Source organism: Lepidochelys kempii, chromosome 5 (genome assembly GCF_965140265.1).
Source record: "Lepidochelys kempii isolate rLepKem1 chromosome 5, rLepKem1.hap2, whole genome shotgun sequence".
Taxonomy (NCBI): Eukaryota; Metazoa; Chordata; order Testudines; family Cheloniidae; genus Lepidochelys; species Lepidochelys kempii.
The window spans coordinates 73,084,364-73,111,406 of record NC_133260.1 but is presented as its reverse complement, the minus strand read 5'-3'; the positions used below and the strand labels follow the sequence as shown (position 1 = coordinate 73,111,406).

The 27,043-nt window shown below is 41.2% G+C and overlaps 1 long non-coding RNA gene across 1 annotated transcript in view; it reads left to right on the top strand.

The window, feature by feature from the left end:
* Nucleotides 1–27,043, top strand: part of LOC140911512 (uncharacterized) — a 101,724-nt gene that overhangs the window by 62,401 nt on the left and 12,280 nt on the right. The window contains exon 2 of the long non-coding RNA XR_012159003.1: nt 22,044–22,121. This is a non-coding gene — a long non-coding RNA (uncharacterized lncRNA). The remainder of the gene's footprint in view (nt 1–22,043; nt 22,122–27,043) is intronic.

The window sequence follows — 27,043 nt, the reverse complement described above, 5'->3', positions numbered from 1 at the left end:
GAGCCTGATCAACAGGCAAAAGAGGGTCTCTCTAAGTAGACTGGATACCCCGGCATTATGTGAATCACATATCGCTAGTATTATTGGGAATTTGTTGTGAAATAAGCTGAAGTGTTCTTGGTGCTTCTTGTTACAAGTCAACACAATTCAATGAAGTCATAAGGGAACTTATGATGCTGGTTTGAGGCTGGTCTCTGGCTATCACAGGTCATGCTGGCAAGGTGTAGGAGTGCCACAGAAGTAATACTCTCACCTTCTGGAGAAGATGAGAGAATGCCAGATTGTACATGGGTAGCCTCCCTTTAGTGGTCCACTTTGCCTGACATTACTGAGGTGGAAGAAACCTCTTCATCATGAAGTTAATTTCTTCAAGAACATGAGGCTTAGTGGAGGGAAATTCAGCATGAGTAAAAAATTAGTGGAGCAGGTGCAGCATAAGTAAAAGCTTCTTTACTAAGACTGGCCATTCATTACCACCCTACCTCAAACAGAAGCAAAGCCTCCTTACTAGTTAGGCAATTTGTTAGCTGAGTCAAGATGCTAATGACTGAGTCCCCTCACACAAAATTGTGTTTGGTTGAAGATATAGACACAGCTGTTATGTCTCCTTTTTTGCCCTTTGTTTCTACAATATGATAGTTAGCATTTTATTTAATAAGTCTAGCTGGTACTCTTAGCATACTGGGCACACAGTTTTGGAGTTCTGAATTCAAAGAAGGATTTGGGAGCTGTTACAGAAAAGTCATTGACACCATCAGCCTTACACACAGCTGATTTTTTAAAAAATAAGGTAAGTATTTTACACTAGCACAGGGACAAACTAGAAAACAAGTTGGTGATGTTACTGCACTCTATAAAGGCATTTGTCATCCCCCAAAAGGATCGTTTTATGCAACACTGGTCAATGCGTCACAGGAATGATATTATTATTTTGGAGAGGGTGCAATAAAAGGAATGGAAAGAGGATATCAGGACTGAAGAATAAGTCAGTCCTACCTGAGCCAGAGTGCCAAGAGTGAAAGTCTTAGAGCTGTCAGGTGCCAACCTTAGTGAAGTTTCAGTTTTCTTCCCTCCCTCCTTCCTTTTCAGTCTGTTTTACCTTCCCCTCCAGTTTGTTTCCCTTTTCCTCCATTTCAGTCTGTCTTATTCCTCCCACTTCTGTCTCCAACACAGGACTCTCCTTTGCCATGTCTGAAATTCTATTCAGGGAATGTGCCACTGGAAATGACATCATGTGCTGTTATGAGGACACAGATGTACCATCTCTTAACAAAGAAAAGTTAAAGGAATTAGTCTTGTGCACCTTGGAAAAGAAGAATTTGATGTGACCTAATAGAGAACTGGAAAATGAATAAGGGACTAAGTCAATAATGTGTTGGTAAAATGAGTACAGTGATGGGGGGAGGGTGTCAAATTCTATGGGACAAAGTGAAAATTAGGAAACTAGAAATAAGCAAGAGATGTGGGAGGTCACTCAAAGGTCACTCATAGTGAATCATTTACCAGAAAAGTTTCAGAGTAACAGCCTGTTAGTCTGTATTCGCAAAAAGAAAAGGAGGACTTGTGGCACCTTAGAGACTAACCAATTTATTTGAGCATAAGCTTTCATGAGCTACACCTCACTTCATTGGATGCATCCGATGAAGTGAGCTGTAGCTCACGAAAGCTTATGCTCAAATAAATTGGTTAGTCTCTAAGGTGCCACAAGCACTCCTTTTCTATTTACCAGAAAGGTAACTGAAATAAAGAAAGACAATGGGTTCAAACTTAGAGATGGGAGTTCTACCAATGAATTCAGAATGGCCCAGATTTCATCCTTAGGGCCTGAAATTGCTCTCATGGTACAGCAATGTCAATCAAGAGAAACTATTGGAATCAATGGAGTTCCAGCAGTGCAGAACCAGCATGAGAGTGGGATCAGACTTATGTTCTAGTTCGGCTTACATCAACAGTAGAAAAGGACTAGTGGTCCCAGTGGTAGTACTCAGTGGGTATTTAGCCATGAAAAGGGCCAACTTTGGGTGTGTGTACGCACACACACATAATTTAGAACATTTGGAAGGCTTCAAAGAGGTAATGCCCAGGACTAGAATTGCAGGAGGTACATGGGCAGAACTGGACAGAGAACTGAAAGGCACTCTGGGGAATTCAGAACCCACCCAACAGGCTGTGGCTGTGATGAGCAGTGTAATTCACCCAAAATTCAAAAAATAATAATGCAGAGCAAAATAATTATATTTTAAGTTGAGATCATATGGTTCAACCTTCCATGGTTGAGGCACAGGAATATCTCTAACACAGTAACTGTCACCACAGACTCAGCCGTGTGCTGGTACGTTTCTGACTCAGGTAAATGCAACACAGTATGATTTCTGTATAGGAGTTCCCAGAAGTTATATTATTTATCTGATAATATGTTTACTACATCAGATGGTTACACAAAATAACAGGCTGGAGAGAGAGAGAGAGAGATACACACACACACAGTTACTCTTCGTCACAACCCCAGAAGGGGGGACCAAAGCCTGAGCCCCAGCACCTCAGATGGAAGGGCCAAAGCTCAAGCCCCACCATCCTGTGCAGGCAGTGGGGCAAAGCTGAAGCTGAAGCCTGAGCCCCGTAGCCCAGGACTAAAGCCCTTGAGTTTGGCTTTGGCCCCGAGCAGTGGGGCTCAGGCTTCAGCTTTGGCCCTGGTCCCCAGCAAGTCTAACATCAACCCTGCCGACCCCATTAGAACAGGGTCGTCACTCACTTTGGGGTCCCAACCCACATTTCGAGAACCACTGCTCTTCGTAATTGCAACATAAAGCCATCTCCATTAAAAAGGATAATGAGAAGAAAAAATAATTTTAACAAATAAATGATATTCTTATTCCTCATTTCTCTGCATAGGAAAGTTGTACTGAATATTGCTCACTTGCGATAATTGCCAAATTTCTTCATTTTGAGACAAGCTGTACTTCCTATGGTAAACAGTGATTTGTGCTATTACATGCAATGCTGCTGGCTTTCTATAAACAATAGAATTGGTAATTATCACCATGTTTATGAGTCAAATAAAATTCAGAATTCAGTAGGGCAAGGTTGTCGTTTTAAGCCACTGCCTGTGTGAGGAGCAAGGAGCTAAGGAGGGTCTGCATCCAGGACTGCCACAGGAATGTGCACAGCAGCTTTATAAAAGGTGGAGTCAGTATCCCCCAGGCTTGACCAATTCTGCCCTCTTCAGAAAATATAGCAACTCTGTCTCTGCCGGACTCCTCCATCCTTATGGGCCAGGAGCACAAGGATCAGGATTGTTCCAAGCCAACTCAAGGAGGGGAACTAGGTCTATAACCACGTAGGGACAAGAACAATTACACCTATTCATTTCATGGGAGCACCTGGAAGGCCCAACTGGAATCAGGTTCTCATTGTGCTAGGTGTTGAGTATACACATACTGAGAGAGAGTCCCTGCCCTGGAAAGCTTATAGTCTAACTAGATGAGACAGCCAGAGGATAGGAGAAAAGAAGCTTACAGGTGACGAGCATAGACTGTAAATCCTGGCCCCACTGAAGTCAATGGAAAACTCCAGATTTTAAAACCTGGATCCCGCACCATTCAAGTCAATGGCATTTTTCCACTGACTTCAAGTGTGGTGCCCAAGGTCACATAGCAAGTCTGTGGCATAGCTGGGAATTTCACCTAGTTCTCTCGATCCTCAGTCCAGTTCCCTATCCACAAGACCTTCCTTCCTGTCTTATAATCTCTTGTAAAATGCATAGCAATGCCATTTATTCATTTAAACTCAAAAAACTAATACTATGTCCTGGTTCTCTCTTTGAGGAATGAGGCCTGTAGTTTCAAGCATCCTTATAGAAAAATACATCATACAGTACACCCTACATGAAAAACCTTTTGAAAAGAACAATGAGACTTTTATAGCAATTCTAACTGAAAAGCGCGGGTGGGGGGGGGTGTTCCATAACTGCTGTAAGATCTAAATTAGATAATTTCCATTTTAGAAAAAGACAGCAGATATAGTATCCAGCACCTTGCAATAACCACAAGAATAAATAATAACAACTTAGCTCTCATATGATGCTTTCCTTCCATAGTTCTTACTTTCATCTGTAAAGTGCTTTGAGAATAATTGAATGAGGAAGACTGAAGCACAGCACAGAGAAGTTAAGTGACTTGCCCAAGGTCACACATCAAAGCTGTGGCAAAGCTAGGAATAGTATCCTGATTCCCAATCCATTCCCTATTCACTGGACCTTGTTGCCTCCCAAATGTACAACTCCCATTGTACCCAGTGGGAGCAGAAGCAGGTCCACCTGTGTGTGTCAGTCAGGTTCTATTCATACATGTTTATACAATACTCAAGGTGCAGAAAGAAGAAAACTGCTAACGAGGGTCCCAATACTGCAATAGATTATGTTCATGTGCAGCCTCAACAACTTCCATGGGGCCAGCTACAGGCATGGCAGTATGCCCATGAGCAGTCGATTGTAGGATCAGGGCTTAAGAGTTGACATTAATGAGATTTCAACTCTAGATTAAAAGGTATGCTATTTCCTTTAGTTCTATAGTGAGATGTTCATTTGGGTAGAATGTAAGGACATGTTCCCCTGCGGAATTATAGAATATGGTATGCATGGACTTGACTGGCAACCTTAGGCCTCAGTCAATTTCTGCCATTCTTCCCAATTATGAATGCAAAGATGCAAATAGGGGAATCAGTTTTCATTGATGCAAGTTGGTTCACATTTGCCCCAAGCTGTATACTTAATTTTTTTTTATTAAGATAACTATTTGATGATGACACAAATGATTTAGGGTTTTTTGTTTGTTTCTGGGGGAAGTGGCAGCAACATAGAATCAATCATAGAATATCAGAGTTGGAAGGGTCCTCTGGAGGTCATCTAGTCCAACCCCCTGCCCAGAGCAGGACCAATCCCCAACTAAATCATCCCAGCCAGGGCTTTGTCAAGCTTGACTTAAAAACTTCTAAGGAAGGGGATTCCACCGCCTCCCTAGGTAACGCATTCCAGTGTTTCACCACCCTCCTAGTGAAAAAGTTTTTCCTAATATCCATCCTAAATCTCCCCCACTGCAACTTGAGACCATTACTCCTTGTCCTGTCATCTGCTATCACTAAGGATAGTCTAGATCCATCCTCTTTGGATCCACCTTTCAGGTAGTTAAAAGCAGCTATCAAATCCCCCCTCATTCTTCTCTTCCGTAGACTAAACAATCCCAGTTCCCTCAGCCTCTCCTCATAAGTCATGTGTTCCAGACCCCTAATCATTTTTGTTGCCCTTCACTGGACTCTCTCCAATTTTTCCACATCCTTCTTGTAATGTGGGGCCCAAAACTGGACACAATACTCCAGACGAGGCCTCACCAACGTTGAATAGAGGGGAACGATCACATCCCTCGATCTGCTGTCTAGTAGCAAAAGAGGAGGTAGAGAAGCAGGGCCACGAGAAAGAGCTGACATGGTATTTATTTCAGTATTTCTGTCTCATGAATTTATAGCTGTGTTTCAGCATTTTTAAGTTACTGACTAAATAATATCATGTCCTGTAGCCGCATTAGTGTAGTGTTCTACAAAAAACATGAAAAGTATGTAAGATTGGGCAGAATCACATACATTTTCTATTCATGAGTTAAATATTTTAATCAACTTCTCACAGGGGTATCACATGGTACTAATACCAAAGAATCATCTGTAGAGCAATAAAATTACGTAAGATTTACCTGCACAGTTGTTGATGATATTATGATTATAGAAATAATATGGTTACACTGATTGAACAGATTGTAGGATACCAGTGAGAAATAAAAACAATTACATATGTCTACACATAAGATTATATGTACATAAACAGACTAACAGGGGAGTGATCTTTGATGAATGAAACTGATGCATTTCTAGCAGGCTAATAAATACAAATATAATGTGAAAGCTTTTGATCCTGTTTGAATCCTCAGGTAATAGGCTGCCTTTGATTTGAAATTGAAATGAATGAGGGGTCATAGGAAAGTGACAATCTAGAATGCAAGCCCAGAGCTGGTTTCATGTAAAGTTTATACTGTGACTACAAGATAAAGCTAAGTGCAAAGCCCAAAATCAAAGAAGAGAATATTTCTGGAGTATATGTTAATGAGCTGGAAAGATCCAAGATCAACAGTGATAAAAGTCTTTTATAAGCAGCTGATCTGCACTAGAAAATGTAATGAAATGCACGCCTGCCCTGCATTTTGTAAATAAGCCAAGATAATGAATAGTCTTTTTTTATTGTATCATGTATTTTGAATTTAGAGTAATAAAAAAATATTTATCTCCTAGCTGTTTTCCACAGAGGAAACAACCGTGTTTTATTTTCTACAAAGCAGTTACTAATATAGGTAACTTTTCAGTCTTCATCAATAAAACAAAAAATAAGAGCCTTCTAAGATTGCTGTCTTTTCTGATTTGAACTGCATATTAATTACACGGACGAATGTTAGATTAAAGGATAATATTTTCTGTCTGCATGGTTGTATTTTCTCATAGTCAAAGACCTAACCTGCATAGCATAACTTTGACATACTCTTCAGGAGATAATAAAAACTGCCTTTTAAAGCTTCATGGCTTCGAATCATTTACTTGTGATGGCAATAATCTTCCTATATCTAAGTATCCCAGGTGGAAAGTTACAATATAAATGCATTGTATTAATTATTTGGAACTTAAACTAATAAATTTCTGACACAAAGTGTTCTGTTGATCCCATAAGGCTCAATACTGCCAGCCTTATTTATGTTGAACAGTGCCCCACTAGGCAAGCAGTCCCACTGATTTCAGTGAGACTTCTTGCAAGCTAAGGTATTACGCGGTGTGAGAAAGGGTGGCAGAATCAGGCCCATAATAATTACTATTGCAAAGTAAGCTTACCAACACACTTATGAAATAAAGACTTGGAAAAAGAAAGGGACCTATTCCTTGTACAAGATATAGAGATTCACATTGTCATAGGAAGCAAAAGCAAATTGAATGAATTTCAAATAGTTGTTGGTCAGAGAAGTTTTAAGAAAACAACTGCACTCGAGTCAGCCTATAGAGAGTAATACAATGAAAATGATGTAGGCTCAGTTCTCTCCTGTTAAAAGTGCCTTGTTCAATAACTTTGCAGCTGGTAAAAAAGCCTGATTGGCAATGATTATATTTTCATACTCAGATAAAGATACTTTGAGCTTACCTGTTCTCTCTCTTTATCCTGATTCAACGGTATACTCTCCTGACAGCTTTGTTTTTCAGCTTGAGCTCAGCCCAAAGGTTGCTATCCCCATATTCTGGTGGCTAATTACAGACTGCAATCTCATCTGCCATACACAGCCTTCTTATTTGTCAATTCAAAAGCTTCCTTATAGGAATGAGTAGGAGAAGGGCAAAAAACTGCAGGTTCACTTCAGTCATTCGTGATCTCCAACTGAGACTTTATGCTCTGCTTTCAAGTTATAGGCTTTTCTTTTTTCTGTGGCAGGGCGGGGGGCAGAGGCGTGGCTGAAGAGCAACAAGCTACACCACTGCAGGTGAGAAAGAAAATGACCCTTCGCAAACAAGGCTTATTAGAAGTTCAAAAAGAAGTGTTAATAAAGCCTTCAAAGATATAAAGAAACCTCTTCCAAAGTCAGTCACCTTCTAGTGCTCAGAGGGGGAAAAAAAGGGAACTTCTGTACTTACAAAAGAGATACATCTGACAGGAAGGCGGATTACTGAAGAGGAGGGGACAGGCTATAGAAATGTTTGCGTGACTGACAGCCGACTGCCATTTTTCCTTTTGTCGTGCAGTCTTCCTCCTGCATGGTGCATGCAGACAGACACGTTACTACAAAATAGCACTCAGCCAGTTTCAGTCATCACACCCTCAAAAGATGAGCTCTGTTTGGCTTACAACCCAGCTCCACCAAATGTGCATGACTAGTACAGTTTGCTATGCAACCAGCTGTCATATTTGAGGATTACTATGTCATCGTCTATTTGATAGGACAGGGAATGACAACCTGAGTTTTCATAGGATTTCAATGTCCATAAAAGACTAGTTTATTTAAATACTTTCATGCTTTGCTCCCTCATTTGGGGCACAATCCTGCATCTCTGTCCCTTTCATTGACTGATGAACTACTAGAATATGATAGTAAAGAGATGCAAGGTGAAACTATTTGCCAAGGGCCAGATTCTGCCATCCTTATTCACCCTGAGAAGTACCTCACTCTGTAAGTGTTTCCATTGATTTCAGTGGGTCTGCTAAACAATCAGTGGGACTTCCTGCAGAGTAAGCAGAGTAAGGGAGGTAGAATCTGGTTCTAAAGGTTTATTTAGTGCTGGAGGAAAATATCAGCTTGAGACTGGACACTGTTTATCCACAGAACAGATACAGGAAAGCAGAAGCAGTGTAATCTTTCACTCACCAGCTATCTACATACCTCAAGCCTGACTTGTGTGGATGACATCTTCAGAAGAAAGGACAGTTCTGTCTCAACATGCATTCAGTCTGTGACCTCTCTGCTGAGACTAAAAAGCGAGTGCCAAATTAGGGCCTGAGTCAAAGCCCACAAAAATATGCAAATCTCTCCCCTGACATCAGGGTGCTTTGGATCATGCCATTTGTGCCAATTCTGACAGTGTTTGTGATGTGGACACCTAATAGGAAATGGACTGAGACAGTCAACTTTTTTCAGATAGGCCAATGAACAGGCTTCTGATGGTAACAACTTTCAGCAGGCAACATTTGAAGTGGTCTAGATTTCGAATGGTCACCCAGGTTCTTTTTTAATAATTATAGCATTTCATTTCTCAAACTCTAAGCCATAAATTCATTTTTTCCTGGTTATGTTATGACTCAGCTCAGCTTTCTCTGTTTTTAATTGTAGAACAAATTGGTTTTGATTTAAATTATGCAAAGACTGTACCCATATGAGTTGAATCATTTTTGTTATGAGCTTATTCTTGTATATTTTATGTGCCTTTCCTTTTTCTTAATTGCTTTCCATTACAATTCTTTGAAAGAGTATTGAACATTTATAACAATCAATTTTATGTCTGTACACATCCAGTTGGTATAATGGCGTACTGCTCTTTTTGAATTAATGAATGGTCCGACTTGTGATTTTGAGGGGGACACTGTAGGCGAGCAGTGAAAATGTAGAGTAGGGATAACAAGAGACTTGAGAAATGTTAATTTGAGGGGTTTTATGATGGCATGAACAGAGTTAGATATTGTAATGCAAATATAAGTATAAGCATTGTAAATACAAAAATCGTCACAAAGAGGACAATACAAAGACACAAACATTGACAGAGAACAGCTCAGTAATTTAGAAAAGAAAAATATAATAAGGAGGAGCGGTTTTGTGATTTAGAAACAGATGAGACTATAATCTGTATAAGTAATAAACCATACCCATGTACAGATGAGTTAATATGAGCTCTAATGAACCACAGTTACAAGCAAGGCTGATGCAAACTGAAATTCCCTTTGAATTATGGCAGCAAATAATACACTAGTTTTATTTTCCATAGCATGCTGCCTCTCTGATGCATTGGATTTTAAGAAGATTTGAGGCTGACTTGACTCAAAAAACCAAGGCTAATTTCTGAAACCCTATTTTGTCTCTGTTCATTCACAGTGGGCTTCACATAAATGAGTAAGTGGTGTACCAATAGGTCAGTGCAGTATAAAAGTTGACAGCAAGAAACAATTAAAATAAAGCTGGATCCATAGAGAAATAGCCAAAGGAAAGAAAGGAAAAAAGGGAGAAAGCTGATGAAAAAGGGAAAAGAAAATAGTTAAAGATGAATTGGCATGAATAAAATCTAACTGGGGGAAAAGGAATATGTAATATGCTACACTAGATGTTCCATTGCTGTCTGTATATGGAGATCTTCAGCGTTTGAGACTAGCATAGCCTCTAGTGGCTGGTACCTGTCATTTGATTGATATGCTAGGTACCTGAACTATTTATGCACTGTTATGCACCTGCCCTTCCATAAAACATGATGCCTTTATTTTATATTCTGTAAAGTGCATTTACCCCTAAGACTGAGAAATACGCTTTCTCCACCCCCACACACCGCGTGGTTAAGAGGAAAGTACTTAGTGAATAAGCTATGTTGCTCCTTCAGTAAGGAGACAAAGAAAAGTATGCTCTGTACTTGAAGAGCAAAAGCACTCTAACAAGTCAGTCACAAATAGTTCTTAAATTATCATAGCCATTACAGACTGATTAGGTCATAATCCAGCCTAACTGCTGCCAATACACAATTTTCTCACATCTGTGCCTTTTCTAGCATCTAGACCAGACTAAGTGGTACAGGTGACGAGGCTTCCACTACTTCCCTTAGGAAATTGCTACAAAGCCCAATAGTCACAGGATGCAAAGCTAAATACATTTCTTTGTCTTAAGACTTCCCCAGTAGCTCTTCACACAAGTAGTCATACCCTTTTAAACTCCCACATAGCACTTCTGAAAAATATCTACTCTTCATTCAGATATTACTCAAGTAGTAGGAAAGAGATCCCGCAAGCTAGATTTAGTTTACTAAGAATAGACTTAGGGCCACTGCCGCTAATGTACTTAATTCTAAAATGCTTCCAGTTACCCATACAGGGTTAGCACGATGAGGGGCCTTCAGAAATCTCTAGATATGGATGAGATGATGATGGAAAGAGGAACGGTTTAAGCGCATTAGACACTAAGGACTTTTTTGGAAATGAGATAGGCTGTGTGAAATGGGGTTCTACCTTAACCAAAGTAGAACAAGATTGCTGGTACGGAAAGTCATCCAGGTTTAGGGGGATTATCTAAAGTAGGAATTGAGGAAAAGCCAAAAGCTGCCAAAGAGCATTCTTATCAGATACAAGATTGTTAATAATTAGGGCTGTCAATTAATTGCAGTTAACTTACAGAATTAACTCAAAAAAATAAATCGCAAATAGAATACCAATTGAAATGCATTAAATATTTTGGATGTTCTTCTACATTTTCAAATATATTGATTTCTATTACAAAGTGTACAGTGCTTACTTTATATTATTTTTTATTACAAATATTTGCATTGTCAAAATGATAAACAAAAGAGATAGTATTTTTCAATTCACCTCGTACAAGTACTGTAGTACAATCTCTTTATTATGAAAGTGTAACTTACAAACGTAGAATTATTTTTTTACATAACTGCACTAAAAAACAAAACAAAACAATGTAAAACTTTAGAGCCTACAAATCCACTCAGTCCTACTTCTTGTTCAAATAATTGCTGAGACAAACAAGCTCGTTTACATTTACAGGAGATACTGCTGCCTGCTTCTTATTTACAACGTCACCTGAAAGTGAGAACAGGTGTTCTCATGGCACTTTTTTAGCCGGCATTGCAAGGTATTTAAGTACCAGATACGCAAAACATTCATATGCCACTTCATGCTTCGGCCACCATTCCAGAGGACATGCTTCCATGCTGATGATGCTCATTAAAAAAAAAAATTCATTAATTAAATTTGTGACTGAACTCCTTGGGAGAGAATTGTATGTCTCCTGCTCTATTTTACCTGCATTCTACCATATATGTCATGTTATAGCAGTCTTGGATGGTGACCCAGCAAATGTTCATTCTAAGAACACTTTCACAGCAGATTTGACAAAATGCAAAGAGGGTACCAATCTGAGATTTCTAAAAAAAATAGTTACTGCACTTGACCCAAAAGAGCAAAACTCAGATGCAGAAACTACAGAACGTGAACCACCAAAAAAGAAAATCAACCTTCTGCTGATGGCATCTAACTCAGATGATGAAAACGAACCTATGTCGGTCCGCTCTGCTTTGTATCATAATTGAGCAGAACTTGTCATCAGCATGGACGTATATCCTCTGGAATGGTGGTTGAAGCATGAAGGGACATACAAAACTTTAGCACGTCTGGCATGGAAATATCTTGCAATGCCAGCTACAACAGTGTCATGTGAATGCCTGTTCTCACTTTCAGGTGACATTGTATACAAGAAGGAGGCAGCATTATCTACCGCAAATTGTAACCAAACTTGTTTGTCTGAGCGATTGGCTGAAGTAGGATTGAGTGGACTTGTAGGCTGTAACGTTTTACATTGTTTTATGTTTGAATCCAGGTTTTTTTTAATACATAATTCTACATTTTGTAAGTTCAACTTTCATGATCAAAGAGATTGCACTACAATACTTGTTTTATTTTTTAAAAGTGCAAACTGTAACCAAAAATATAAAGTGAGCACTGTACACTTTGTATTCTGTGTTGTAATTGAAATAAATATATTTGGAAATGTAGTAAACATCCAAAAATATTTAAATAAATGGTATTCTATTACGGTTTAACAGCGCGATTAATCACGATTAATTTATTTAATTGCTTGACAGCCCTATTAATAATACAAAGGTATCTCTGTATTCAGCAATGAATAGGAAATAAATTACAACTGAGCTGGGGGTGGGGACAGGTTAAGATCACAAAGACAAATTCTTGAATAGTAAAAAGTGTCATACAAAGAAGTTAAATAATTAATAGACATATTTATATAGATACTATATATATTACAGAGAAATGTAGGAGGTGAGAAAGGAGTAGTGCTATGCTTAGAAGATTCCATAGAGTCTCAAGAGAAAAATCTAAAGTCAGAAGAGGGATTCTGAGCACACAATATAGAGCTGAGTGAATAATTGATTTGTCAGTTTGGGATGGCTGAACTGAAAAAAAAATCAAACACAAAATTTGGTTAGTTTCAAATGGAAAATTTTTGTTTTTTCTTGCCAAAACAAAATAAAATTTCATTTTGGGTCAAACAAGTCAATTTTATTTCTTCAATTAGTTGTTTCTGGTTGTTTTTTTAGATTTAATAAAAAAAAGTATCTAAATTTCAAGATGATTTTTGATTTCAAAATAATGCTTCAAGACATTTGGTTTCAAAAAAGTGTAGAAACAAACCATTTCAACTTTTTAAATTTTGTCTCTTATTTGGCCAAAACATTTTTCCAAATTCAGATAGTTTCGATCATTCCAAAACTGCATTTTCAGCAAATTTATTATTTGACCAAAAATAATTACCCAGCGCTAATCAAAAGACTAATTAAATGTAATAAATACAGTAATGATTTGTAAAAACTGTATAAGATTGATAAATGAAGGAGCAACACATTATTAGGATTGGATGGTAGTATTTATCCAGGAGTGTTGAGGGATGAAGGAGTTGAGCTACTAACAAAAATATGAAATGTCTCATTAAAATCAGCTCCTAAATCCAAACACCGGAACAGTAGCAAATGAACCCTTTTTATAAAAAAAAAAAAAAAAAGAAAAGTGCTACAGATAATGATCACAGGAATTACAAACCAATAAACATTTCTTTAGTACCAGGAAATTGCATTGAAACAATAACTGAGAATTTATAAAATAGTGAGATTAACATGGAATTATATGAGCAAACCAGCATGACTTCTGTAAAGGAAAATCATGCCTCTCCAGTCTATTTGAATTCTTTGGTTTCTTTAATATCTACTTATTGGATGCTTTTGATGCAATACAATGGATAAAAAGAGCCAACTGACTGAATTTCAAAGGGCCCGAAGACTCCAGTCAGGATTGGAGCTTCATTGTAATGGACACTGAAACAATACAGAAGAAAAGATTGTTCTTGCCCCAGAGAACACTTTCCAAAAATCTTTGGCAAAGTCCTTCATGAGAGGAGAATTCATTCATTAATTCTCCTGCTCGTGGAGTGCACGCTTCAGATCACTCATTTCCAGACAGCCCAGTCTCCTTCCAATATCCTGGCCTGCTCTATAGTAAGGCTGAAGTGAGCGAGATTGGAAACCACAACTTCTCTCCAGCATGCATGAGGCTGTCAGTGAGGCCTTCTCCATCCAGCGTTGGTTGGATCAAATACATAAAGCTGGCAGGGTGATATGCACTCCAGTAGATGGAGCTGATGGTCAAGGCACCTGAGCCGGCGTTGAGTCATTTGGCAAGACCATGGAGGCTGGTTGGTCTGACTTTTGACATTCTTGTTCGTTATGTGATGAAATCACCATATGCCTTCAATAAGTCATTGCTGTCAAAAGCATCCAACAAGAAGATATAAAAGAAACCAAATACCTATGATCTGAGAATTAAAGTACTGTCATGTATTAGCAACTGGCTAAAAACAGAAAACAAAAAGAAATAACAAATGGTTAATTTTCAATATTCCAAGAGGGTAACAACGAAGTTAGAAAAGATTTCATGCCAGAACTGGGGGTATTCAATATAGTTACCAGTGATCTGGAAAAGGGGATGAACAATGAGATGACACAATTTGCAGTTGCTACAATATTATTTAGGCTAGCCAAGACTGGAGACGAGTTTGAAGAAATGTAAAGGGACCTAACAAATCAGGTGACCATATTTTCCCAAAGGGAAAACGGAACACCCCAGGGGCCGACCAAAGACTCCCTCCCCGTGCAGGGCCTGCCCCAGCCCTCCCTGCTGTCTGCCCACACAGGGCCAGCCTGAGGCCCCCCGCACCTCTCCACACATGGGACAGCCCGAACCCCCCTGCTGCCCGGCCCAAGCCACTCTCCTGAGCCCTCTCTCCCATGCGGGGCTGGCATTGCCTCTCCCTCCTCCCCCTACATGTTCCTCCATGCCCCTGATGATCAGTTGGCAAGAGCAATATGGGACAAATGCCCAGTTTTGCCAAAAAAAGTCAGGACAGCCAGGACAAGGCTTAAAAAAGGGACTCTCCCGGCCAAAATGGGACATAAGGTCACCCTACTAACAAAGCTAGGTGAGTGGACAGACCAATGAGAACTTGTGCTCAGTGTGAAACAGAGGTCAAAAAAGCAGGATATTGTTACACGGTGGCTGTCTCCTGTAAATGAAGCAGGTGTGGAGCCCCTGTACCAGAACATGGCTAATTAAGAGGCTAATTTGGCTACACTGAGAGCTACAAAGTATTAGGGAGAATCTGAGAGACCCAGTGGGTCAGAGCAGTTTCCCTGAGGGAAAGGGCAGGTGAGAGCTCTCTGCAGACCCCTGGAAAAATGGAGGAATTGTCAGAGGAGGGGGCTGCAGGCTGACCTTGCTGGGCCAGCCAGTGCTGGGAGGCTGAAAAGGATCAAAGGCTAAGAGCAAGAGGAGGGACTAGTCTTCTGATCTTCCTGAGACAGAAATCCATGACCAGAGAAGGCTGTGTGCAGAAAAAGGAGATGCCCGTTGCCTCCCTGAGCCAGAGACTTGAAGCTGGAGGGCCAGAAAGGCTGAAGGTAAGAGATGCTGGGGCTGTACTGGAGAGCTGGGGCACAGTGAGAGTCGCTGTATCTAATGTACTGTCTGGACTATAGTTTTGGGACTTTGGTTATGACTTATGTGCATGGGGCTTTCTTTTGTAATAAATGAGCCCAGCAAAGGCTATTTGCACTCAGAAAGCCTGTTTGGACTGTATCTGGAGACTCTGAAGGACACTGAGTGCTGTGGTCTGTGCAGGAGGGTACTCCAGGCAGAGGCCACCCTGACGAATGTATAAAGAATGGGAAAGAAAATACTGAAAACACAATTTATAACAATATATAAATCAGTAGTACACCCTCACTTGGAATACCGTGTTCAGAGCTAGCCAGTTTATCTCAAAAAGGATACAGCAGAAGTATAGGGAGTTCATAGATGAGCAACAAAATGGATTAGAGGCATGGAAAGACTTGTGTATGACAAAAAAGAGAGAAATAAATTGGGGCTGTTTATTTAGAGAGGAGACAAATAAGAGCGGACAACAATAGAGGTATACACAATAACAAACGGTAGAAAGTCAAGTAAAGCACATTTCAATTAAAATGAATAGTAAACAATTTAAAACCCAATTAAAAAAAAACTATTTCCACAAAAGACAGCTAACCTTTGGAACTCACTGCCGCAAGATACCATTGAGCCCAACAGCTTAGTAAGATTTTAAAAGATTAGACATTTTTATGGGTAATGACAACCACCAGATTAGACCAAGTAAAAAACTGGAATGGTTATAAACCCCTATACTTCAAAGCAGAAGGTTATTCCATAATTATCTAGTTTCTGAAATTTTCCCTGAAGTGTGATAATTGACAGTGTCAGAGACAGGATGCTGAATGGGATGAATGGTTGGTCAAACTGGATATGGCAATTCCTCTGTTCCTATATTCCATGTAAATTAAACATAGTGAGAATGTAATCCTATTTATGTCCTGCTGCTTGTAGCACTCTATTCCAGTGTAGTTTTGGAATTCATAGTTGGCTCAGCCCTTCTTTATTGTCTCCTTTTTACTAGTTTGGTACCCTGAGGTATCTTGAAAAAGACAGCAGTTAATGCATCCTCACACTATGCTAACAACAATGCTCGCAAGCATGTAGGATGGAACAAGGCCACAGATGCAGCAATGTTTCTGGCCACAAAGTGTCTTCAAAGACCAAATGTACTAAACCATTTTTTTAAAAAGCCAGCAGCATCTGTGGTATTGAGACAAATGGAAAATTGTACTACAAATGGGCTCGATTGTGACCAGCCCACACCCACATGCCCACACTTCTCAGCTGCAGGACAGCACAAGTACAGCCTTTGTCCCAGAGGGAGAGGGGAGGAGGCAGAGCCATAGTTCTGCTCCCATCCACACCAGGCACAGAGGGCAGTACACACTGTATTTCCTTCAGGGACAGAAGCATTGCCCCTGCATGGTGGGACGACCCAGGAAGCGCTATGCCCCAAGAGCTTGTGTATACAACATGCACCAACGCCTTACTGAAACAATATAGCCAGGTATTCACATCAAATGCCAGATATGATTTTTCCCATTTTGCTGCTGGTTAATGATCTGTGAAAACAACTACAGTTTAGATTTATCTATCACCAAGGGCAAGTCATGCCTGACCAACCTGATTGCCTTCTATGATGAGATAACTGGCTCTGTGGATATGGGGAAAGCAGTGGATGTGATATATCTTGACTTTAGCAAAGCTTTTGATAAGTATTCTTGCCAGCAAGTTAAAAAAGTAGGGACTGGATGAATGGACTACAAATTGGATAGAAAGCTGGCTAGATTGTCGGGCTCAATGGTAGTGATCAACGGCTCAATGTCTAGTTGGCAGCCGGTATCAAGCGGAGTGGCCTAGGGGTCAGTCGTGAGGCCAGTTTTGTTCAACATCTTTATCAATGATCTGGATGATGAGATTAATTGCACCCTCTGCAAGTTTGCAGATGACACTAAACTGGGGGAGAGGTATATATGATGGAGGGTAGGGATAGGGTCCAGAGTGACCTAGACAAATTGGAGGATTGGGCCAAAAGAAATCTGATGAGGTTCAACAAGGACAAGTGCAGAGTTCTGCATTTAGAAAGGAAGAATCCCATGCACTGCTACAGGCTGGGGACTGACTGGCTAAGCAGCCGTTCTGCAGAAAAGGACCTGGGGATTATAGTGCATGAGAAGCTGGATATGAGTCAGAAGTGTGCCCTTGTTTCCAAGAAGGCCAATGGCATATTGGGCTGTATTAGTAGGAGCATTGCCAGCAGATTGAGGGAAGTTATTATTCCCTTCTATTCGGCACTGGTGAAGCCACACCTGGAGTATTGCATCCAGTTTTGGTCCCTCCGCTACAGAAGAGATGTGGACAAATTGGAGAGAGTCCAATGGAGGGCAACAAAAATTATTAGGGGCCTGGGGCACATGACTTACGAGGAGAGGCTGAGGGAACTGGGGCTATTAGTCTGCAGAAGAGAAGAGTGAGGGGGGGATTTGATAGCAGCCTTCAATTACCTGAAGGGGGGTTCCAAAGAGGATGGAGCTAGGCTGTTCTCAGTGGTGACAGATGACAGAACAAGAAGCAATGGTCTCAAGTCGTAGTTGGGGAGGTCTGGATATTAGGAAACACTATTTCACTAGGAGGGTGGTGAAGCACTGGAATGGGTTACCTAGGGAGATAGTGAAATCTCCAGCAGGAGAGGTTTTCAAGGCCCAGCTTGACAAAGCCTTGGCTGGGATGATTTAGCTGGTGTTGGTCCAGCTTTGAGCAGGGGATTGAACTAGATGACCTCCTGAAGTCTCTTCCAACCCTGATATTCTATGATTACTTTCTATTATTGTGACGAAGTGGGACTGTTCTTAATGTTTCCTCTGAATAGTGTGGGGGTGCCTCAGTTTCCCCTAGGCAGTTCTTAAGTATCTAGGGGGTGGAGTAAGAGTGTATGATCATTGCAGAGCCCTAGAGGGCATGTGTGCGCAGGAGTCTGGACACAGAGAATGGCCAACACCCTGTTTCCTGGCAACTGATGGCCTGGGCCCTTCCCCCCCTGCAAGGTGAGAGCTGAAGGGTTGGAGAACAAAGGAATCAGGTGACCACCTGGCCCGGGAAAGGAACAAAGCCCAGAGGAGGAGGGGCTGGAGGGGGTTTTCAGTTTGGGGCTGGCTGGGACATGGAGTGAAGTGCAGACGTGGTTGTCTGGCTCACTGCCCCCCAAAATGGACCCAGCTGAGGGGTCCCGTTCTCTGCACCTGCAAGCTCTATTTTAGACCATGTTCCTGTCGTCTAATAAACCTTCTGTTTTACTGGCTGGCTGAGAGTCACGTCTGACTGCGAAGTTGGGGTGCAGGACCCTCTGGCTTCCGCAGGAGCCCCACCTGAGCGGACTCGCTGGGGGGGAAGCGCACGGAGGGGCAGAGGATGCTGAATGCTCCGAGGTCAGACCTAGGAAGGTGGAAGCTGTGTGAGCTGTGTGTCCTGAAGACAGGCTGCTCACAGAAAGGCGACTGCCCCAGAGTCCTGACTGGCTTCATGGGGAGCAGTTCCAGAGCATCGCCCAGGGACTCCGTGACAATTATGCCATATCATAGGCTGGGGTCTGATGCAGCAGGTCATTAAAAAAAAAAAAATGCAGAGCTACCACCATATGCTGCCATTTTAAGAGCCAGGAGCTGTAAACCACTGAATACAAGACATGCTTAACATGGACATTACTAATTGAAATTTCCTTCTTTCTACAGTGAAAGCAGCTTTTTGTAGCAAAACAGCAGTTCTGTGCCTGAAAAAGTCTACCTTTGGTTTTCATGGAAAATGGTGAAATGCAAATTGCATTAATTTATGTATTTTTACTAATCCAACAATCTCTTTCTCCAATTTCATGAATATCAGGCTGAACCTTCCCCCTCCTCTTCACTCCTGCAGGCCTTGCGAGAGTGTGTGGGACCAGCTATGGAACTGAGAGAGACTGTGCGTATGTTAGAGTTTGAATTCCCTCATTGTGCCCAGGATAGACACTTCTTTTGCTTATGGCCTCCATAATGCAGCCAAACTGGAACTTTACAGAAGTAGTATAAACACAATGTAATTTCACAGCCACCCCGACCCCACTCTGTGCGTTCTGTATCTTGGTGAAGGATTATCTCCAGAGCTCACTCTTATAGGCTAGTGCACCACAGTAAGATATACTGAAAAAAAGAGAAATCAGAGCCTTTTCTTTGGGGCCTGGCCTTACAGGCTATACTGCTCCTTGTAGTTCATTGAGAAGCCTGAAGTAGAAGGGCATCCTACTATCAATACCACTGCTGCTCTGCTCAGTGTTATTGGTTACAATGCATATGAAAAAATAATCTCTGAAGAGGTCTGTGGTGACAATATTAGTTCTACATCGACCATGGTTTCCCCATCAGTCCAGGCTTAGTGGGGTCAGGAAAACAGGGTCTTTCTTAGTGTAGGCTCTCAGCCATACCTCCTTCCCCTGGACACAGACATCCTGCACTGGGGATCAGGAGAGATGAAAGAAAGAGAGGGGAAATGGTAGGAAGACCCTAGCTCCTAACTGTAGTGGAAAGGAAGAAAAAGTATAAGAGGAATCCATGATTACAATATCTCATTCTAAGAGCAACTGAACAGGAGTTCCAGGGCATAGTGTCAACAATGTGGAGAGGTAAGTCATTCCCACTCCAACACAGACTCCGACATCAATCCCACAAATGCCCTCATGTCACCAAAAACCAGCCCAGAAAAGTTCAGTCTCTATCAGTTTCAAGTGCTGTCATTTTCCCTGACCAGCTATTGGTGCCAAAGGTACAGTGCCAAGAAAGTCAGCAATTAATTTAACTAATGTATTGTGGGCCATTTACACCATCTGCTGCCCACAATACAGTGTCAGTCAAGAAAAGAAGGATGGAGACGGGGCATAAGTCTCAACATACCATTCGGAGGTAAAATACTCAGTCCAGCAGCTAAAACTCATGAAAACAAAGTCTAGTGGCCAAAAGGCTGAGCCCCTCTAGCAATGAGAGAATGAAACCAGGTACTGTCAGTATTATTTCTGAATCCTGTGGATCATGGGAGATTTCTTTCCAATTGTTTCCTGTCTATAGATGTATTTGTACCTATATGTGCACAAACACATACAGACATGTGTGGTTGGGTGAACATAAGACTTTTTACTGCGTGAGTGACTAACCCAAAAGCAAACAGTTCACAATTAAATAATGGCCCTGAAAAACCTGTACACAGCAAAAAGAAAAGGAGGACTTGTGGCACCTTAGAGACTAACAAATTTATTTGAGCATAAGCTTTCGTGAGCTACAGCTCACTTCATCGGATGCATGCAGTGGAAAATACAGTTGGGAGATTTTATATACACAGAGAACATGAAACAATGGGTGTTACCATACAGACTGTAACAAGAGTGATCAGGTAAGGTGAGCTATTACCAGCGGGGGGGTGGGGTGGGGGGGGAGAGGGATGGGCCATTTCCAGCAGTTGACAAGAACATCTGAGGAACGGGGGTGGGGGTGGGTGTGGTGGAATGGGGAAAATAGTTTTACTTTGTGTAATGACCCATCCATTCCCAGTCTTTATTCAAGCCTAAGTTAATTGTATCCAGTTTGCAAATTAATTCCAATTCAGCAGTCTCTCATTGGAGTCTGTTTTTGAATTTTTTTTTTTTTTTTAAATGAAGAATTGCCACTTCTAGGTCTGTAATTGAGTGACCAAAGAGATTGAAGTGTTCTCCAACTGGTTTTTGAATGTTAAAATTCTTGACGTCTGATTTGTGTCCATTTATTCTTTTATGTAGAGACTGTCCAGTTTGGCTAATGTACATGGCAGAGGAGCATTGCTGGCACATGGCAGCATACATCACATTGGTAGATGTGGAGGTGAACAAGCCTCTGATAGTGTGGCTGATGTGATTAGGCCCTATGATGGTGTCCCCTGAATAGATATGTGGGCACAGTTGGCAACAGGCTTTGTTGCAAGGATAGGTACCTGGGTTAGTGTTTTGTTGTGTGGTTGCTGGTGAGTATTTGCTTCAGCTCGGGGGGCTGTCTGTAAGCAAGGACTGGTCTGTCTCCCAAGAACTGTTCCTCACACGTTCTTGTCAACTGCTGGAAATGGCCCACCCTGATTATCACTACAAAAGGTTTCACCCCCCTCCGCCGGTAATAGCTCAGCTTACCTGATCACTCTGGTTACAGTGTGTATGGTAACACCCATTGTTGCACGTTCTCTGTGTATATAAAATCTCCCCACTGTATTTTCTACTGCATGCATCCGATGAAGTGAGCTGTAGCTCACGAAAGCTTATGCTCAAATAAATTGGTTAGTCCCTAAGGTGCCTCAAGTACTCCTTTTCTTTTTGCGGATACAGACTAACACGGCTGCTACTCTGAGACCTGTCATTTTACACAGCAAGTAATCCTTCTACAAAGGCTTGGTATAACAGTTATCCAAGGTGTTTCTAAATGTATTTTTGTAGCTAAGTATCTGGACTAATTTTGACATTGCCTATATGTCTCTGAACGTAATGACTGATTCATTGTGGAGTCACAAGAAACCTCTGCTGCTGAGTAGTTAAAGGACATTTTATGTATGTCAAGAAGCCAGGGACAGACACTCATGATCAGCATGGCTCTAGCCCATTCCCCAGCCTGCCTTCCTCCTCCCACTTTCCAAGTTGAACTATGCCCCCACAATCCCTTCCTGTAGATGGCAAGTTTCTATCTCTGTTTTATCTTCTTAGGTGGAAGACTGAAGCAGCACAGAATCCTGGTGCCTGAAGAATGGCTATAGCGTTGCTTTAGTGGAGGGAGAGCATTGGGTAAATAGTTTTTCAGAAACCTTTTGTCTTTTTTATTTTTTAAGTAGTTTATAGGTACAGTTTAATTACAGGATTGTGGCATAAGGGGTGAGTAAAAGCAAAAAAAAAAAAATTCTCAAGCACCAGAATCACAGAGGATTTCAACACCTCTTCCTTGTCCACCAGTCCTTTATCCCTGCACCCACTGAGATGTTAAGGCACAAAACAATGTGAGATAGGGGTGAATAAATACCAACTGATGTTTGCCATTTGTGACCAAATGTGCCTTTGACTGGGTTAAGCTATAAAGTTACTAGTGCAAGAAATTTAGAAACAAAAGTTTGGACCAAGGCATGAATATATATATATATATATATATATAGTGGCAAAATACCTTGTTTGCCTCAGCAGGCTCAGTCCTTTTTAGCCTTGGACAAGGCAAATCCTTATAGGTGGCACAGGGTCCTGGTCCTGCTACTCCTCTCCTGAGTCAGTCCCTTGTGCTTGTTTTCCTTCCCTTCTGGGTAGGGAGTGCAGCCTCCCTACTGGGAGGGTCTGGTGTCTTGCTACAAACTGCTCCCCTCACTCCCCCCCTCCTTCCACCCAGGGGAGGGTTTAAAAAGGCCTCAAGTAGTTGGAGTCAGCTGAACCTAAGTGGTTCCCTAGCAACCCCCTTTCCAGCTGAACCTTATTGCCCCTTGGTTATCTCTCCTCCGTGGATAGGGAGGGGCCTTTTAACCCCCTGGGACTAATTACTACCCTCCCCCTTTGTAGCTGTTTGTCCTGGGTTTACCACTCTCTCTCTCTCTCTCTACACACACATACACACACACACACATATATATAACTTCTGCAATAGGCTCATATGGTTGGAGTTCCACAGCAGTAAATTATGAGCATGTACAAGGGAGCCACAATGTCCACAGCATTACACAGCACAACATACCATTTTTGTGATCGGTTCTTCCAAGGATTTGCCAGTACCAGTCATGCTTTTTCATCCCACTTTAGAGTTTAGGACTTCTCTGAACCTTTTACACCATTATGGGCTCCATCCTGGATGTGCAGAGTACTCTGGCTTGGATCCAGCAAAGCACTTAATTAGGTTTTAAGCACCTTAGTACTGTTGAAAGCTAATTGTGTGCTTAAGTGCTTTGCTGGATTGAGGCCAGATTGCTCAGCACCATGCAGGATTGAGCCCTTTTAAAGAAACAACACATTTCTTGGACATTTCCGTTGACCAGACATCTACTTGTAACTACCTAAATCTTCACCAGGAGCATAGTTGGTTTCTTTACAGGACATTATAATACGTATTGGAGCTAAGGCTAAAGCAGGATAGTTCAGTTTTCATTTCATGTGTTATGCTCATAATTTTACTTGTGTAAAGTGGCAGTGTCAATTTTAGCAGTACAAAGAATTTTGTTTTCCCCAAAGAAACTTTACAAAGGTTGTGGTTATGGGTCGATCTCTCTCGCTTTTGAGCCTGCTTTACCAGTTGGGATGAAAGGAATTTGCACTTCCAGGAAAAGAAAGCAAGAGCTAGCAATTTACAGATTGTGCACTCAGAAACAGGTCTTTCCCCATCTGCCACCCACCAACATCTTTGTGAAACTATCATTGTTTGCCCTGTCTTTGCATTGCCAAACATTTTTGGTCGGAGGTGGGTGGAAGGAAGAAGAGAGAAAAACTAAACAAAAAACAAAAACATACAATAATAGCCTGCATTTTATTTGAAGGAAAAATAAACCCTATTCCACGCCCCCTCCCCCCCCACGTGAGCCACGTGGCATTGCTCACTCCTATATGTTCTCCATGTTAGCCTACGGGAGCTGAGTCAGAAGCTGAAAACAATGTTGAAAGGTGAAAGTCACACCGCTGTAGAAAGCTCAAGTAAACAGGCTCTGTACGGTGAATTAAAATAGAAACTTGGCACAGAGGTAGACAATTCTGCTGCAGCCCATCTACTACAGTTGCCCTCTACCCTGCAGCATTTGTGTCTAGTGGATGTAATTCATGGACCCAATGGCCACTGCTCCATCACTTCCCTGACCTACTCACATGACACCACACACACACCCCTCTCCTGTGTGCAATGCCAGTGCAGAGCTTGGCAGCACACAGGTAGATTCTACATCACTTTATGCAGCATTTTCAGTGTCCATCTCCCCTATGTTAGTGGAACCATTGCAATCTGCTGCATTCTGGCCTTTCTGCAGTCACAGAGAGGCCAAAAGGATGTCATCCCCTTAGAAAAGAAACTGCAGCAATATATGAGTTCTATAGATCTGAGTCATAATAAAACCAAGGTTTTTCAATATTGTGAGCTCATTTGATATTCCAGTGAAACAACAGGTATATTCTGCAGTCACTTAACATTTCTGTGGGTCATGGTGCAGGGTAATATGAGTATATATTGCAGCCAATGATATTAAGCTTTAAATCAAACAGTTCTAGCCCTGTTTCAGCAAAGCATGCTTAAAGCTAAGCATGTGCTTGAGTGCTGACTGAATAGATGCTTATTTTACCTTGGGCTGCCATTAGTTTTATCAATTACTATCCAGTTTCCTGTTACAGCAGTTCAACAGTACATGTGCTCCTTCTTGGAGCCAAACCTAGTGATGATTTACAAATGCTCCAAACACTTCAATGGCCCCATCAATATGGCATAAGTCATTGCAGAAAAGGTCAGCACTCATCATCCAGTTTGTGTCACTCAGCATTCACACTCCGTTTCTTTGCTCTCACTGCACTGGGAAAGCTGAGAAGTACTTCCGACATGAAAAAAAATGCTTGTTATATTTGTATCTCCACAGGGAAATGTGTTTGTATTAGAGTAATTCCCTAACTCCAAAACTCTTCCAAAAATGAGAAGCATAGAAATCTTACCAACTCAAAGCACACAGAATAATTACAAAGGCAAAATGGATAAAGTTAAGAGCTTAGAGATGAATTCTTAATTACTGTGGATAATAAGGCCATTTATTTATTAAGGATTATAGTTTTATTAGCATTGTATTATTCATTTGAAGGTCAGAAAAATCTGCTTTTCAGATCACTTTGCGGCTATAAGCACTGCAAACAAAGTTACCTTATTTAGTCTCAAAACTAACATCAGCATTAATTCAACATTAATTCATGACATTTTATAGGTCCGTTCAGATATCAGGCCTTAGTTTTTTCATACACAGCTGTGATCTTGAAAGGTAATGGGGTGTGTGGGCTAAATGATATTTTCTTTGCTTTATATTGCAATAAAATTTAACCCCTTACAATTCCCTGGTTCTTCCAGTTGAGAAACACTGTCTTAGACATTTGGTAAAGGGGATCTCTTGAACTTTGTGTGTCCAAGTCATTTGTTCAAATCCAGCCCAGGACAAGTGTGATAGAAAGTTGTTAGTTACTGACATTGACCTGCAGTATGTGAAGTGAGTTGGTGATCTCAGTTCAGTTTGCTAGTGGACAGGTATCCGCCCCACATACTGGTTGTAGTTACAATAAGTTATTAATTTCTCTCTTGTGGGGGGAGGAGTTGGTACTCCTTTTAGTATGGGAGTTTTAGTCCAAATTTGATGGGTCCGGATGAGGGTGCTTCAATAGAGGGACTTTTTTAGGCCAGCCACATAAAAACATATGGCCCAACCCAGTTAAGTGTTCAAAGATTAAAATACTTTCCTGGTTCATACTGTCGTTCTGAACAAACAGAACAGCGCAAGGTAAGATTTCTCTGGTATCTCAAATACACATACAAAGCTACCTCCCCCCATTCCCTCACCTTTTCTTGGGCACAGCAGCTCAAGCTCTAAACTTCTCCCTTACCCTGTCAGCCAACCTATCTGGTAGGCTTATGTGAAGACTTATTCCCATTATCTCAAAAATGAAGTCTCAGCAGCAACAGCGTCTTTAAAAGCTCGCCCATACCACTGGGTAGACGGATATCCTGCCTCTTTTTGGGAATGGAAGCAGAGAGCTCCTCAACACTTAGCACCTCACAAGAAACAGTGGAGCAATTCATTTTTTCCTGGGAGGTTTTACAGGGTATCCATCTTAATCCTCTCATTACCAAGGGATAGCTACACCACTTCTCCCCTCCCCTCTTTTCATTGTTCCTTCTTTTTTTGCTATCCTTTTATTTAATCTTCAGGTACTCACCTAACATCCCTGCCCTACCTTCAGATTCCAGAGAGGACATTTATAGAGTCAGAAAGACTAGTTCTCAGCTGTTTGCTGTCAGACTGGGAGGACATGTCTAGTGGGGTCCTGCAGGGGTTAGTCCTGTGTCCAGTACTAGTCAATGTTTTCATTAATGACTTGGACAACGGAGTGGAGAGTATGCTTGTAAAATTTGTGGAGGAGGGGTTCAAGCAGTTTGGAGGACAAGATTAGAATGAAAAATGACCTTGATAAATTAGAGATTTGGTTTGAAATCAACAAGATGAAATTGAATGAAGACACGTGAAAAGTACTGCACCTAGGAAGGAAAAATGAAAAGCTCAGCTACAAAATGGGGAACAACAAGGTAGAACTTGTGGTAGTACTGCTGAAGAGGATCTGTAGGTTATAGTAGATCACAAATTGAATGAGAGTTCACAATGGGATGCAGGTGCAAAAAAGGCTAATATAATTCTGAGGTGTATTAACAGGAATGTTGCATGTAACAGGAGGCAATTGTTCACCTCTACAGGGTTCTAGTGAGGCCCTGGCTGAAGTTCTGTGTACCACACTTAAGGATAGATGTGAATAAATTGCTGAGAATCTGGAAGAGAGGAACAACAAAAAACAAGAACAAGATAAAAGATTTAGAAAACCTGACCTATGAGGATAGGTTAAAAAAATAGGGGCATATTCAGTCTTGAGAAAAGATGACTGAAGGGGGACCCAATAATAGTCTTCAGATATGTTATGGGCAGTGATGGGCACTTTTGGCCGGTTGTTAAATTTAG